The sequence below is a fragment of the Taudactylus pleione genome, unplaced genomic scaffold (assembly GCF_031769625.1).
Source record: "Taudactylus pleione unplaced genomic scaffold, aTauple2 ptg000366l, whole genome shotgun sequence".
Taxonomy (NCBI): domain Eukaryota; kingdom Metazoa; phylum Chordata; class Amphibia; order Anura; family Myobatrachidae; genus Taudactylus; species Taudactylus pleione.
In genome coordinates this window covers 8,525,458-8,538,427 of record NW_028284767.1, presented here as the reverse complement: position 1 = coordinate 8,538,427, position 12,970 = coordinate 8,525,458, and the positions used below count along the sequence as shown (strand labels likewise).

Here is a 12,970-nt window from a genome sequence, read left to right as displayed (position 1 = left end):
CGACTCGGCAAAGGCTGCTGCCGCTGCTATTGTCTCGGCTCAGTGTCATCATGTGATCGATTTAAAACTGGATAGGATGTGACAGCGACGCTGGATGCTAAAATCATAGGGAGAACACGATGCATCAAACCTAAAGAGTATAAGTGGAGAGGTTGCCCGTTGCAACCAGATTCTATAATTCTATAGAATGTACTAGATAAATGATAGCTAGATGCTGATTAGTTGCTACAGGAGACTTCTCTACTTGTCTTCTGTAGAAGGTTTGATACATCTCTCTCTGTACCCGCTGATATTGGGCTGACGATCATGGGCATTTTGTTTTTTTATGTTGATTAAAAAAAGTTAAATGAAATGGACAGTCCTAATTTATACATCAGCCTTGCCAATATGTTACAATTGCCAGGAGAACTTTGAATTATGATTCGGAATGGCCAACCACCATAAAATTATGATTCGGAATGGCCAACCACCGCCCGGTTCCCGACTGTCATATCCCAGCAAGGTACTAATGATAGGCGTCAAAATTCCGATGCCTAACATTAGCCCTATGCTGCAAGACCGACGCCTGGCATACCGAACAAAGGTAAGCAGACAGCCGCGGGGGGGGTTAGGGGCTCCTGGGGGGGGGGTCTCAGGGTTAGGCACCCCCCCGGGAAGGTTAGGCAAGGGGGGGTTAGGTTTAGGCACCTCACCGGGAGGTTTAGGCACCCCTGGGGGGAGGTTAGAGTTAGGCACCCTTAAGGGGGGGAGGAAAGGTTAGGGATAGATGAGATACTTACCCAGTCGAAATCTGGTCCCATACCTCCCAACTTTTTCATCCCTTGCAGAGGGACACTTTGCGCGCCCAAAAAGGGGGTGGGGTTTCACTAGAATGGGTGTGGCTTACAGAAATGGGGTGGAGCCTTGCTGCAGCCCCCGTTTGTGTCATAGGGGACGTGTCCAGCACTCTCCAAGCTCTCACTACACAGGTGAACAGATGCCGTGCGCAGATGCCGCACGGCATCAGTTCTCCTTCTGCACACCCGCTGCTCTGCTATTCAGAGCAGCGGTGTATGTTCTCCCCAACTTCCCCCCCACCGCGGGACACTGCGGCCCGCGGGTGGGACAGTCCCAGAAAAATCGGGACTGTCCCGCTCAAAGCGGGACAGTTGAGAGGTATGTGGTCCTTTCTAGCTTCCGGCGTCGGTATTAAATCCCGTTTATACAAAGATAAATAAAATTGTGTCCACTCCCAATATGATGAATATAAATGCTCTCTATTCTATGTAGGCAACTTTAATCAAGCTTCATACCCATTTAATAAATTATGTGTGGTTTTACTAGTGTTTTAGAGACTATTGCAGACTTCAGGATGGTTACATGCTGTATATGCAGAAAAGAAGAACAAGTAGCATTCTGAAAAATGCTACTTTAATGCAAACAGAACACATGGGTATGCTAACAATAGTGTCAAATCCATTTAAATATGCTAAAATGCTTTTAAAAGCCTTATGTACTGTGGGCCTGATTCAGAGCCGCTCGTAAGCGGCCGCTCGTTCGCTCCGAGTGATGTTCGCACAACTGCGCATGCGTATGGGTTGTAATACGCATGCGTGAACCAGTCATTGCGGTCGGAAATCGTGTGCTCGCAAAATAGCGAATGCCTGCTAATTTGAGTGACAGAATGAGGCGTTTGTGGGTGGTAACAGGGGAAGGTGCTTGAAAACGGGGAGTGGAGATCCGAACGCAGGCGTGCCAAATGGTCAAAACGGGCGTTTTGAGGGTGTGCATAATTAACAAAGCAGCGTCATTGACCACGTCACTTGGTTGTCTTTTAGCCAGAACTGTTCGCATGATTGCGGTAGGAAAATCCAACCACAAGCACTGCGAGCAGTTCATATGCCTTTCGATGTACTCGATTAATCAAATAAATAGCGGAGATGACGTATGATGCGAGCGGCCAGGGGGTGTTTTTTTCAAAATAGTGAGCACGTTTCGTTAGCTCGTTCAGACATAGAGGCGTCCACAGACCGCAAAGAGCGAGCGCTTAATTTAAATAGCCAGCCCCTTTTTCTGAACGAGCGGCCGCAAATAGCATCCGGCTCTGAATCAGGCCCAGTATGCATAAGGCCTTGGTCAGAAATGACATCGTTTAGTGGTAGGAACAAAGAAAAAATTACAAGAGAGCAAATTTGCAAACCCACAAGCATTTGCAGTATGAAATGAAACAAGATTCGCCACGCCAACTGTCCTAGTGTAACTGTAGAGATCACTCTGAGTCGTGCACAGTGCCAATGTTCACGTAAGCTGGTGAGTCTTTGGCAAATACGCATGTTATCCATAGAAAGTCACACAGCGCATCCATCCTACAATGTGTACACAGAGTCACAGGATCGAATGAGCCACAGATTTCTGGAATGTATTAGGCATTCCTAGGTGCTGATTAAGAGGTGGCTATTCAAATGTACGAAGCTCTTTCGTCTCATGGGCGTGTTATGGGGGTGTCACAAGTGGCGTTGGACTCGGGCGCTTAATTTGCGTACATTGGTAGCTACACTCTGATAGAGATTCTGCACCTAGTATGGGGCTGGTGCAATTTACAATGGTGCTTCTGATGGTTGTGTCTGTAACCACTGAAAATGGCCATCACAACCCTTGAGCATTCAGATGCGTGACTACACCAGAGGAAGGGCTTATACTAGCATTAGTATAAAGTCACAGACACAACTAAGGACCTGATTCAGAGATGGCCACAATGTCGATGTTGCACACAGTGGAGCGATTTCTGTGCCACTGTGCATCCGACAAAACCGTACTGTGCACGCGCCGTGATGGATAAGAGACAACGTTCGAAGAGAGGATTTATTTGCAAAGTGAGTGACAGGTAGTCAGCGTTTAGGTGTGGTAACAGGGTGGTGGTTGAAAAACGCAGGCGTGTCTGGACTGTTTTCTGGGCGTGCTCTAGTGAAACTCTGCAAATTCGTTCACAGCTGCAGAGGCCCCGGCATCTTAGGAGAGCCGCACAGTCTGAGACAACATAGGTTTACTCAGAAGTTTGATATGCGACCAATGTTTCCAATGTTCCCCTTTTGTACGTAAGCAGCGTGCGTGAGATACCGGAGACGGGCATCTCTGTGCACAGGTCATTAGCATACGCAATCACGGTCACAGAGGCATTTGCCTCCATCTCTGAATCAGGTCCTAAGGGAAAATATGCTAATACGGTAACAGCAGTGTCCAAGATCAGAATGTCCTCCTCTAAACCCGGCCTTAAATGACTTCTTTCGAGAACACCAGAATGCTGTAACTGGCACTAAATGCAAGAAACTGCTGTTTGCTAACTTTTCTCAATATGTAAAATGGTACTCACCCAACAGCCAGTCGTCCAGAATTTTTCCTGCCTCAAAATCACGAGTCAGAGATGACTGGTACGATTCGGCTGCTATATCGCACCGTGTATGGCCATGATATCGGACAAAGCGCGCTCCCGTGGGGTCGTACATTGCACCCACTGATCTTACTGCAGGATCAGGGGATGCGATGTGCGATCCCATGCAGCACTATGCGGGAGGAGGAGGGTGGAGCCGACATTTCGGGCGGTTGGCCATGTGTGGGGACCACATGATATGTCGGACGTCGGATCCCCCGTCGCCTTGCACGGTGCCATCGCACCGTGTATTGCCCACTTAAGGATAAAAGAGTTTTGGGACGGCTCAGGAACACATGGTATCTGGTTGTTTGATCGACCTATCTGAAATCGACAATGCATACATCATCCACAGTACATCGACTCCAACTAGTTCGACAGGAACAATAGCACGACAAACCGTAGATCGACCAGACCCCTAGATCGACCACCAGAAGATCGACACTGACATTGGATCAACACAACATAAAATTGAAACAAAGGAGATCGACGCAACTTAAGATCGAATCAAAGCTTATTGACGATATGCAGATCCACAACAAACAAGATAGACAGAATAACATATCGAAGCCAGCTAGGTAGACAGTGACTAGATTGACATATCAAAGATCGAGTTAATAGATCGACAGATAAAATATCGATGCAAACTAGGTTGACAGTTAATAGATTGACAGATAAAAGACCAATGCAAACTAGGTCGACAGTTAATAGATCGACAGATAAAAGATCGACTAGTGCGCTGAAGGGGTGTGCTGCAGCGCATGGGGGTGCCCAGCAATTAGGGACAAGGCCTGCAAGGTGTACGTAGGGGCTAGCATGGCCAGGAACGCTTGCATGGATGCAAGGGCTGGTTGGGACCTGTAGTTCCATGGTTAAAAGTAGCATCGGGGGATGCGCTATTGGCGGGCAGCGTCTTAGCACGGGGGGGGTTGATGAAGGGGTGCGCTGCAGCACATGGGGGTGCAGCACCTGGGGGACAAGGGCTGTAGGGGGCTAGCATGGCCAGGAGCACTTGCAGGAATTAAGGGCTGGCTGGAACGGAATCGGTATGAATTACTTGCGTCCGGCGGTTCAGATCTCGACAGCGGCTGCCCAACATGGGTGATAATCCTGATTGTCCCCAGGTAAGTATTTACTAACCTAACCTCCCCCCCCCCCCTAACCCTCCTTAGGGGTGCCTAACCCTAACCTTCCCCCCAGTGCCTAACCCTAATCCCCCCTCTAAGTGCCTAAACCTAACCCCCCCTTCCCTGCCGCCCAAACCGAAGTCCCCCGGGGGGTGCCTAACCCTAAATCCCCCCCGGGAGCCCTAAACCTAACCCTCCCCCCCCGTGGCTGTCCGCAGCGGCGCTCGGCATCACTTTAATCGGGATGCCGGTCGCTGATCTCCCGGCATCGGTAAAATGACAGGCGTCTAGATTTAGACGTCTGTCATTTAACCCTCGCCGGGATAAAGCAGTCGGGATGCCGGCCGTCTGGATTATGTCCGCCGGCTTCCCGACTGCATACCGTCTGGGACATGTAGTTCCACGGTTGAAAGTAGCATCGGAAGATGCGCTATTAGCGGGCAGCGTGTAGGATATGTATACCTTTTTGTATTGTCTAAAAGTAACATGTTGATCTTTTATATGTCAATCTATTAGCTGTCGACCTAGTTGGCATCGATCTAGAACTAGTCAATCTTTTATCTGTCGATCTATTAACTGTTGATCTTTTATCTGTCGATCTATATGATTTTGATCTGTTATTATGTCTATTTGTGTGGTGTCACTCTATTAACTGTCTACCTATTTGGTTTCGAACTTGGTAGCTGATTCAGGCCCGAATGCTAAGCTGCGCTCTCATGCTGCCAATAGGGGCCGGGTATGCAAATGCCAAGATCACACTGTCTGGTGGAAGGACGTCTTCTATGTCTTAGAGAGCGACGTCAGAGCGAACGCACGCCAGTATAAAGACGCCCACCTTTCTTTCTTAGCACACGTCATCTCCAGGAAGTGTATGATTAATCGGTAACATTGAAAGCCATTGGAGCTGCACGCAGCGCTTGAGGTAGACCCTACCCCACCGCAAGCACTGCGATCAGTGCTGTCGCTGTCTAAAAATACAACCAAGTAACATGTACAATGACGCTTCTTTGCTAATTATGCACACCCATAAAACTACGTTTTGACGGCCAGACACGCCTGCGTTCGCAGCACCACTCCCCCATCACAAGCACCTTCCCGTTACCACCCACAAACGGCACAATATGTCACTCAAAATAGCGTCTGTGTACTACGAGCGCACCATTCGCGGGAAGCAGAGACTGGTTTGCGCATGCGTACTTTGACGCATACGCAAACGTGCGATAATCGCCCATAGCGTGTGTACGCAGCTTAGCGAACGGGTCTGAATCGGGCCCTTGGATCATTGTCTAACTATTAGTTGTCGATCTATGTTGTGTCGCCCTTATATACCTTTCGATCTTACATATTCGATATATTACATATCGATCTAATGTCCCGTTCGACTATATTACTGTCTGACTATTGTTACTGTCGATCTATACTTTGGCCCTCATTCAGAGCCGCTCGTTAGCGGCAGTACGCTCGTTCCGAGCGATGTTCGCACATCTGCGCATGCGTACGGTTTTTAGTACGCATGCGCGAACCAGTCAGTGCGGGCAAAAATCGTTTGTACGCTATATAGCGAGTGCCTGCTATTTTGAGTGACAGAATGAGGCGTATGTGGGTGGTAACGGGAAGGTGCTTGAAAACGGGGGAGTGGAATTCGAACGCAGGCGTGCTTAAAGGTCAAAACGGGCGTTTTAAGGGTGTGCATAATTAATCCAGCAGCGTCATTGACCACGTCACTTGGTTTTTTTAAACTCAGAACTGCTCGCAAAATAGCGGTTGAAAAAACCAACCACAAGTATAGCGAGCAGTTCATATGCTGTACGATGTACTCGATTAATCTAATAAATAGCGGACATGACGTATGGTGCGAGCGGCCAGGGGGCGTTTTTATCAAATAAACGAGCGTATGTTTTGCTCGCTCGTTCAGACTTAGAGGTGTGAACAGACTGCAATGTGCGAACGGATCATTTGAATAGCCACCCCTTGTTTTTGAACGAACGACCGCAAATAGCGAACGCCTCTGAATGAGGGCCCTTGTCTATCTAAACTACATGTCTAACTAACGTGGTCGAACAAGACGCGTCTGATCTAATGATCCACACCCGGAACACACATAAGGATGATGGTTATTTTCATTGTGGCATCACACAGCATCTGAACATTTCTCTCTCTTTACATTTCTCTGTCTTTTTATGCATCCAATCAGTGGCGTAACTAGGGCAGGGCGAGCGGGGTACATGCCCTGGGCGCCGTGGCAGGCCCAGCAGAGGGGGGCGCCGCCGGCCAGGACATCGTACCCGCACCGCCCCCCCGCCACCATTGCACCAGGTCCCAGACGACTTTATTACTGTGAAGAGCACTGCCTGCTGTTGCTGCTGGGAACTGTAGGGGGAGCTGCAGCAGAAGTGTGCAGCCCCTCCCAGGCAGTGTTGCTATTCAGAGCTGACGCCGGAGGCCAGGATGACTCTCCTTACCCAGCACTGTCTCTGCTCCGGACCAGCCACTGTAGCCAGGTAAGTAAGTATTATTATTTTTTTGCTGGTGGGGGTCGGGCTGCCAGTGGGGGGAGGGGTAACTTTCAATTGATGTCAGCCTTGTTTTTACTTGGCTGGCTGCATCTATTCTGTGTGAAAGGTGTGTGTGTGTATCTGTGTCAGTGTGTCAGCATGTGTGTGTGTCACTGTTTGTGTGTCAGCATGTGTGTGTCAGTGTGTCAGCATGTGTGTGTGTATCACTGTCAGTGTATGTGTGTCACTGTGTGTGTCACTGTGTCAGTGTGTCAGCATGTGTGTGTGTGTGTCACTGTGTCAGTGTATGTGTGTCACTATGTGTGTCAGCATGTGTGTGTGTATGTGTGTCACTGTGTGTTTGTATCTGTGTCACTGTTTGTGTGTATCTGTGTGCAGGGCTGCCATCAGAAAGTGTGGGGCCGGGACTGATGTAATAGACAGCACCCCCCCCTCCTCAGGGCAAATTTCTGAAAGCAGCCCTAATATGGGGGTGGGTGTGTTGAGGGGTGGTGTCTGAGGAGGGGAAGGGAAACTCCCTAATTGAGCCCGGCAACCGCAGTGTGGTTAATCCTGTGTGTGTATATATATATATATATATATATATATATATATATACATACACACACACATGGACCAGGCAGTGAGAGACAGCCTGTGTCTGTTGCAGCATGGCAGACAACTGAGGGTCCCGGCACAGAGGGAAGGTGTAGAAGCGGACGGCGGGCCCTTCATCACTGTCTGAGTGTACGGGCCTGGGACTCCTGTCCCGGCAGTCCCCCCCGATGGCGGCCCTGTCTGTGTGTGTATCACTGTGTCAGTGTGCGTGTCACTGTGTGTCTGTGTCAGTGTATGTGTCACTGTGTGTGTCAGTGTGCGTGTCACTGTGTGTCTGTGTCAGTATGTATGTATCTGTGTCAGTGTGTGTATGTGTGTCAGTGTGCGTATCACTGTGTGTCTCAGTGTGTGTGTATGTTTGTCAGTATCTGTGTGTCAGTGTGCGTGTCACTGTGTGTGTGTGTCTGTCAGTGTGTGTGTATGTGTGTCAGTGTGCGTGTCACTGTGTGTGTATCTGTATCAGTGTGTGTATGTGTGTCAGTGTGCGTGTCACTGTGTGTGTATCTGTATCAGTGTGTGTGTCTGTGTCAGTGTGTATGTGTATCTGTGTTAGTGTGCGTCTGTCAGTGTGTGTGTATCTGTGATGATGTGCTAAGAGACGACACGGAGGGGAGGGATGGTGTGGTTGAGAGATGACAGAGGGAGGAGGTGATGGTGTGGCTGTGAGATGACGCAGGGGGGGAGATGGTGTGCTGAGAGATGACACAGGGGGGTAGGAGGTGGTGTTGCTGAGAGACTACGCAGGGGGAGGTGATGGCGTGCTGAGAGATGACGCAGGGGGGAGTCGATGGTGTGCTGAGAGACGATGCAGGGAGGGAGGTGATGGTGTGGCTGAGAGACGATGCAGGGAGGGAGGTGATGGTGTGGCTGAGAGACGATGCAGGGAGGGAGGTGATGGTGTGGCTGAGAGACGATGCAGGGAGGGAGGTGATGGTGTGGCTGAGAGACGATGCAGGGAGGGAGGTGATGGTGTGGCTGAGAGACGACACAAGGGGGAGATTGTGTGGCTGGGAGACGCAGGGGGAAGGAAGATACACAGGGGGAAGGAGTCTCGTTGAACCGCTGTTGTATGATGATGACCTTGTTAATATTCTTACACAAACAGGCATCTTCCAGACGATGAGACCTACAGTACATGAATATTGAATACCGACTGAAGACGCTGTCGTCCCAGGGAGGATACATCTCTTCAGAGGTACCACATTGTGAGAAACTACCGCATAGGTAAGGTGCATATGGAATGGAAAGGAATGTTCCCAGAGTGACTAGAAATGGGTGGTGTGTCATGTCGGCACACCACATTCGGCATGTGGCCACGCCCATTCGGTATGTGACCACGCCCCTTCAGCATGTGACCACACCCATTTTTGACGCGCGCCTAAGGCGCGCACACTTTTTTGGGGTGTTTATTTGTGTGTGTGTGGGGGGGGGGGGGGCGCCATTCTTAAACTTGCCCTGGGCTCCAAAAACCATAGTTACGCCACTGCATCCAATATGTTATCACATCTGCTGACTCATTAAAGTGTATCTGTCATGGGTGGACACAGAGAGATGTATCACCCTAGCTGTCTATTACTGTGTTTCATATGTTCTGATTTGCTATAAATATCAAGAATTGTTCACAGTACCTGTAAGCGCCAACAAGGTTTCTGCCAGTTTGAGCATTGATCTTACCTTTTAAAATGTGGGACAGTTGCCAAATATTCATTATGAAAAAGCAACCCAAATTATTCCTGTCAGCAAACAAATCCTTAGGCATGTGCAAGTTTTAAGTTGTTAATGTGTCTACAGCCCAAACGATGGCTCCCACCAAAAAGTAATTGGCATTCAACAGAGGATGCCAGTTCCAATGTAGAAGTGTGTGTAAAAAAAAAAAAATCTAGATTGTGATCAGTTTTCTTCAGGCAAATGTTAAAAAAGTAATTTCCCATCCACCCTCGATCCTCATTACACTGTCACCCAAAACCACTATAGTCGGCTATACTTTTCTGTGCACTTATCTACCTAGCAGATCCAGCACTAATTTCAAATGCCTGGAAACTCATAGTGGATCTTAACACTTAAGCTGGGTACACACTGACAGATATATTGGCCGATCAATTGATTGGCCAATATATACTGATGTGCCCAGCTATAACGTGGCATCACAGCGTTATCTCTCACGCCACGCATGGCGCGCCACACACCACGCCATGAGTCGCGCCACAAAGAAAGTGTAGTAATGAAAAAAGTCATTACGTGTAATACAACTTTTTGCCCACCAGATGTCACTTTTCCTAAACTACATAGCACATGCGTCTGATTTCATTACGTGTAATACAACATTTTGCCCACCAGATGTCACTTTTCCTAAACTACATAGCGCATGCGTGTGATTTCCAATGTACCGTACGGTATGTTCTGTATCACCGCCCGATGATTGTTTGACAGAAGCGGTGATTCGGTACACTATACAGTATTACAGCGTTTTCCACATGGAATCAGGAATGTACGGTATAATAAACCGGTAGAAGAATGTCTAATACAGTTTGAAATCATAAAGCTCTGTATTACCCACTGACTGTGCGGTTGAAATCATACTGTGTTTGCGCAAATGTAAATACTGTCGGCACTTTCCCAGACTTAGACATTGTAGAGGTTTCATTACTTTACAAACTACAGAACTCTAGTAATGGGTGAAGCGTGTGGCCTAGCGGTCTAATGCCTAGCCTCACTGCTTCTCCCCTCTTCTTGGGTTCGAGACCTTGAAAATATGTTTTTTTTAATTATTTTTAAAATCTTCACTTAAAATATTCAGTATTCAATACAGTACATGTGGAGCCCATGCCCAGTGCTTCAGGAGTCAAACAGCGAAAATAGGATTTTCATTATTGTACATACAGTACTGTACCTTAGAACGCAAACTTGCGTCAGTGCCGGCGCTGACCCAGACGTGGACATTATAGTGATTTTTTATGACCATCAAGTGGTAATGGGCTTTGTTAAAGAGAGTGGTCTCTGTATAACAAGCTGATTGTGCGTTTAAACCGCAAAATTGCGTCAATGTCAGCGCATGCCCAGTGGTTGGGTTGCAATGACAATGGAATGTGTGCCGCATGTCCAGTGGAGCCAAGCCATAAACCAAGTAGCGCTATGCCATGGCGCATGCCCAGTTGTCTCTATTGCTACACTACTGTTGAATTTTCACACTTGTGCCATTCTGCACTGTCCGAGACTTACAGTATACACAATAGTAAATTCATGACTTCAGAAAGTGCTACAGTAGTGGACTTTGTTTGGAGGGAAGTCTCTGTATTACAAACTGACTGTGCTCTAGAGCCCAAACTTGCGTCAATGGCAATGATGTCCCAGACTTGGAAACTTTAGTGATTTAAAGTGTTCAGTAACTGATAGTTGACTCTGTTTGAGAGAGAGGTCCCTGCACTACAAACTGACTCTGCGTTTAAACCGCAAAATTGCGTCAATGTCAGCACAGTTGGCGCTGTGGTGACTTATAGCCAGTTCTGAGGGGTTACAGTACAAATAGGATCTCTGGCGCGTGCCCAGTGGTGGGGTTGCAATGCATTGCCAGTGGTGCTGCGCCATAGCCATACCCTTGTAGCGCTATGCCATGGCGTACAGTATGGAAGATCATACAGTAGCGGGTCATGAAAGTGGGATCTCCGTATTACACACTGACTGTGTAATAATATTAAAAATAAAAAGTGTAACCTTGACTGTCTAATAATAATAAAAAAAATTTAAAAAAAGTTTAGCCTTCCAGGTTTCGAACCCGGAACCGGGTTGTACAGACGTCTGCAATGTAGAAGTTCGATTTCTTACCTCTACGCTACAGACGCCTGAGTACTTCATCGTATGGTACTGTAGATGTCACATAAAGTACTGTAGAGGACAGATGCAATTCTTACTAGGAGAGACTTGTGAGCAAGGGGTTAGGTGATCCGTCTTGCTTACACTTCTCTACTTATGTTCGAGACCTTGATAATTTATTTTTTAATGTTCACTATAGTACTGTAGTTGAGTATTGTTTTCCAACCCTTACAAAACTCAATATATTATACTGTATGTACTGTAGATGTGCCCAGCTACAGTACTGTAGTTTGTTGCTCCATACGGTACGCCATATACCGCATTGCTAGTTGCACGCTACACTGTGGTGTATTGAGTCTCATAGCACTGCACATGCCCAGTTGTCTGTATTATAGTAAGTACAATACTGTCGACCCTGTCCCGGACTTACGGTAGACATTGTAGTGATTCCATGACTCTAGGAACTACAGTACAGTAGATGCAGTAGTCTAAGGGGCTAATGCCTAGCCCTACTGCATCTACCATTTTCTTGTGCCACTGGTTCGAGACCTTTAAAATATATACTGTATACAGTAATTTTATTTTGTTTTAAATCTTCACTAATACATTATCCAGAAATTCTGGTATTTCTATGCCACAGTACTTTATGACAAAAAGTGTAACCTTCACTGTGTAATAATAATAAAAAATAAAAAGTGTAACCTTTCAAGTTTCGAACCCGCAAAAGGGTTGTACAAGCGACGTAATGTATTGGTTTGATTATTTACCATTACACTACAGCCGCCTGCAATACCAAGGTTGCACCTGGCTTGAGTGTGTCCTACAATACTGTACGTCATCGTATCTCAGGCGCATGCCCAGATCTACGGTGTACCCATGTAGCGCTTTTTTTTTTTTTTTAAGTCTTCGCTACTTTTGTTCAGTATTGTTATCCAACCCTTACTAAACTCAGTACATTTTATATATTAGGGGGTAAATTTACTAAGATGGGAGTTCTATTAAGAAGTGATGTTGCCCATAGCAACCAATCAGATTCCAGGTATTATCTTCTAGAAGGTGCTACTGTAGATAAATGAGAAGTAGAATCTGATTTGTTGCTATGGGCAACATACAGTACAGTAACTTCTTAAATAGAACTCCCATCTTAGTAAATTTACCCCTACATGTTTAACTTTTTCCCCCCAATTTTTTTTCTTCCGCCCCCAAAATGAAAGTGAATTTTTGGTGTGTTCTGACTGGTTTTTTTTCAAAAAAAGTTACGCAGTTTATAGTACCTTTAGGGGACTGTCTTAAGGCTGCACGTTGAAGGCTTCCCGCAACGTTAGACCCCAATTCACCGACTTTTTCCGCCTGCTATTCATACAGTAGGCGAAACTTTTTCACATACTGTCTTATTGTACATTGCATTGACTTCCCGCCTACGGTAGGCGGAAAAGCTTTCAAATTGAATACAGTGATAATTTTACGCCTGGCGAAATGACGTAACCGGCGAAACTTTTTTTAGCCGACCGGCT

At 47.0% G+C, this 12,970-nt stretch overlaps 1 long non-coding RNA gene across 1 annotated transcript in view; it reads left to right on the top strand.

Moving 5' to 3' along the window:
• Positions 1-6,968: 6,968 nt before the first annotated feature.
• LOC148508463 (uncharacterized) overlaps positions 6,969-12,970 on the top strand; it is a 35,551-nt gene continuing 29,549 nt past the window's right edge. Inside the window, exons 1-2 of the long non-coding RNA XR_015869585.1 lie at positions 6,969-7,034; positions 8,752-8,870. This is a non-coding gene — a long non-coding RNA (uncharacterized LOC148508463). The remainder of the gene's footprint in view (positions 7,035-8,751; positions 8,871-12,970) is intronic.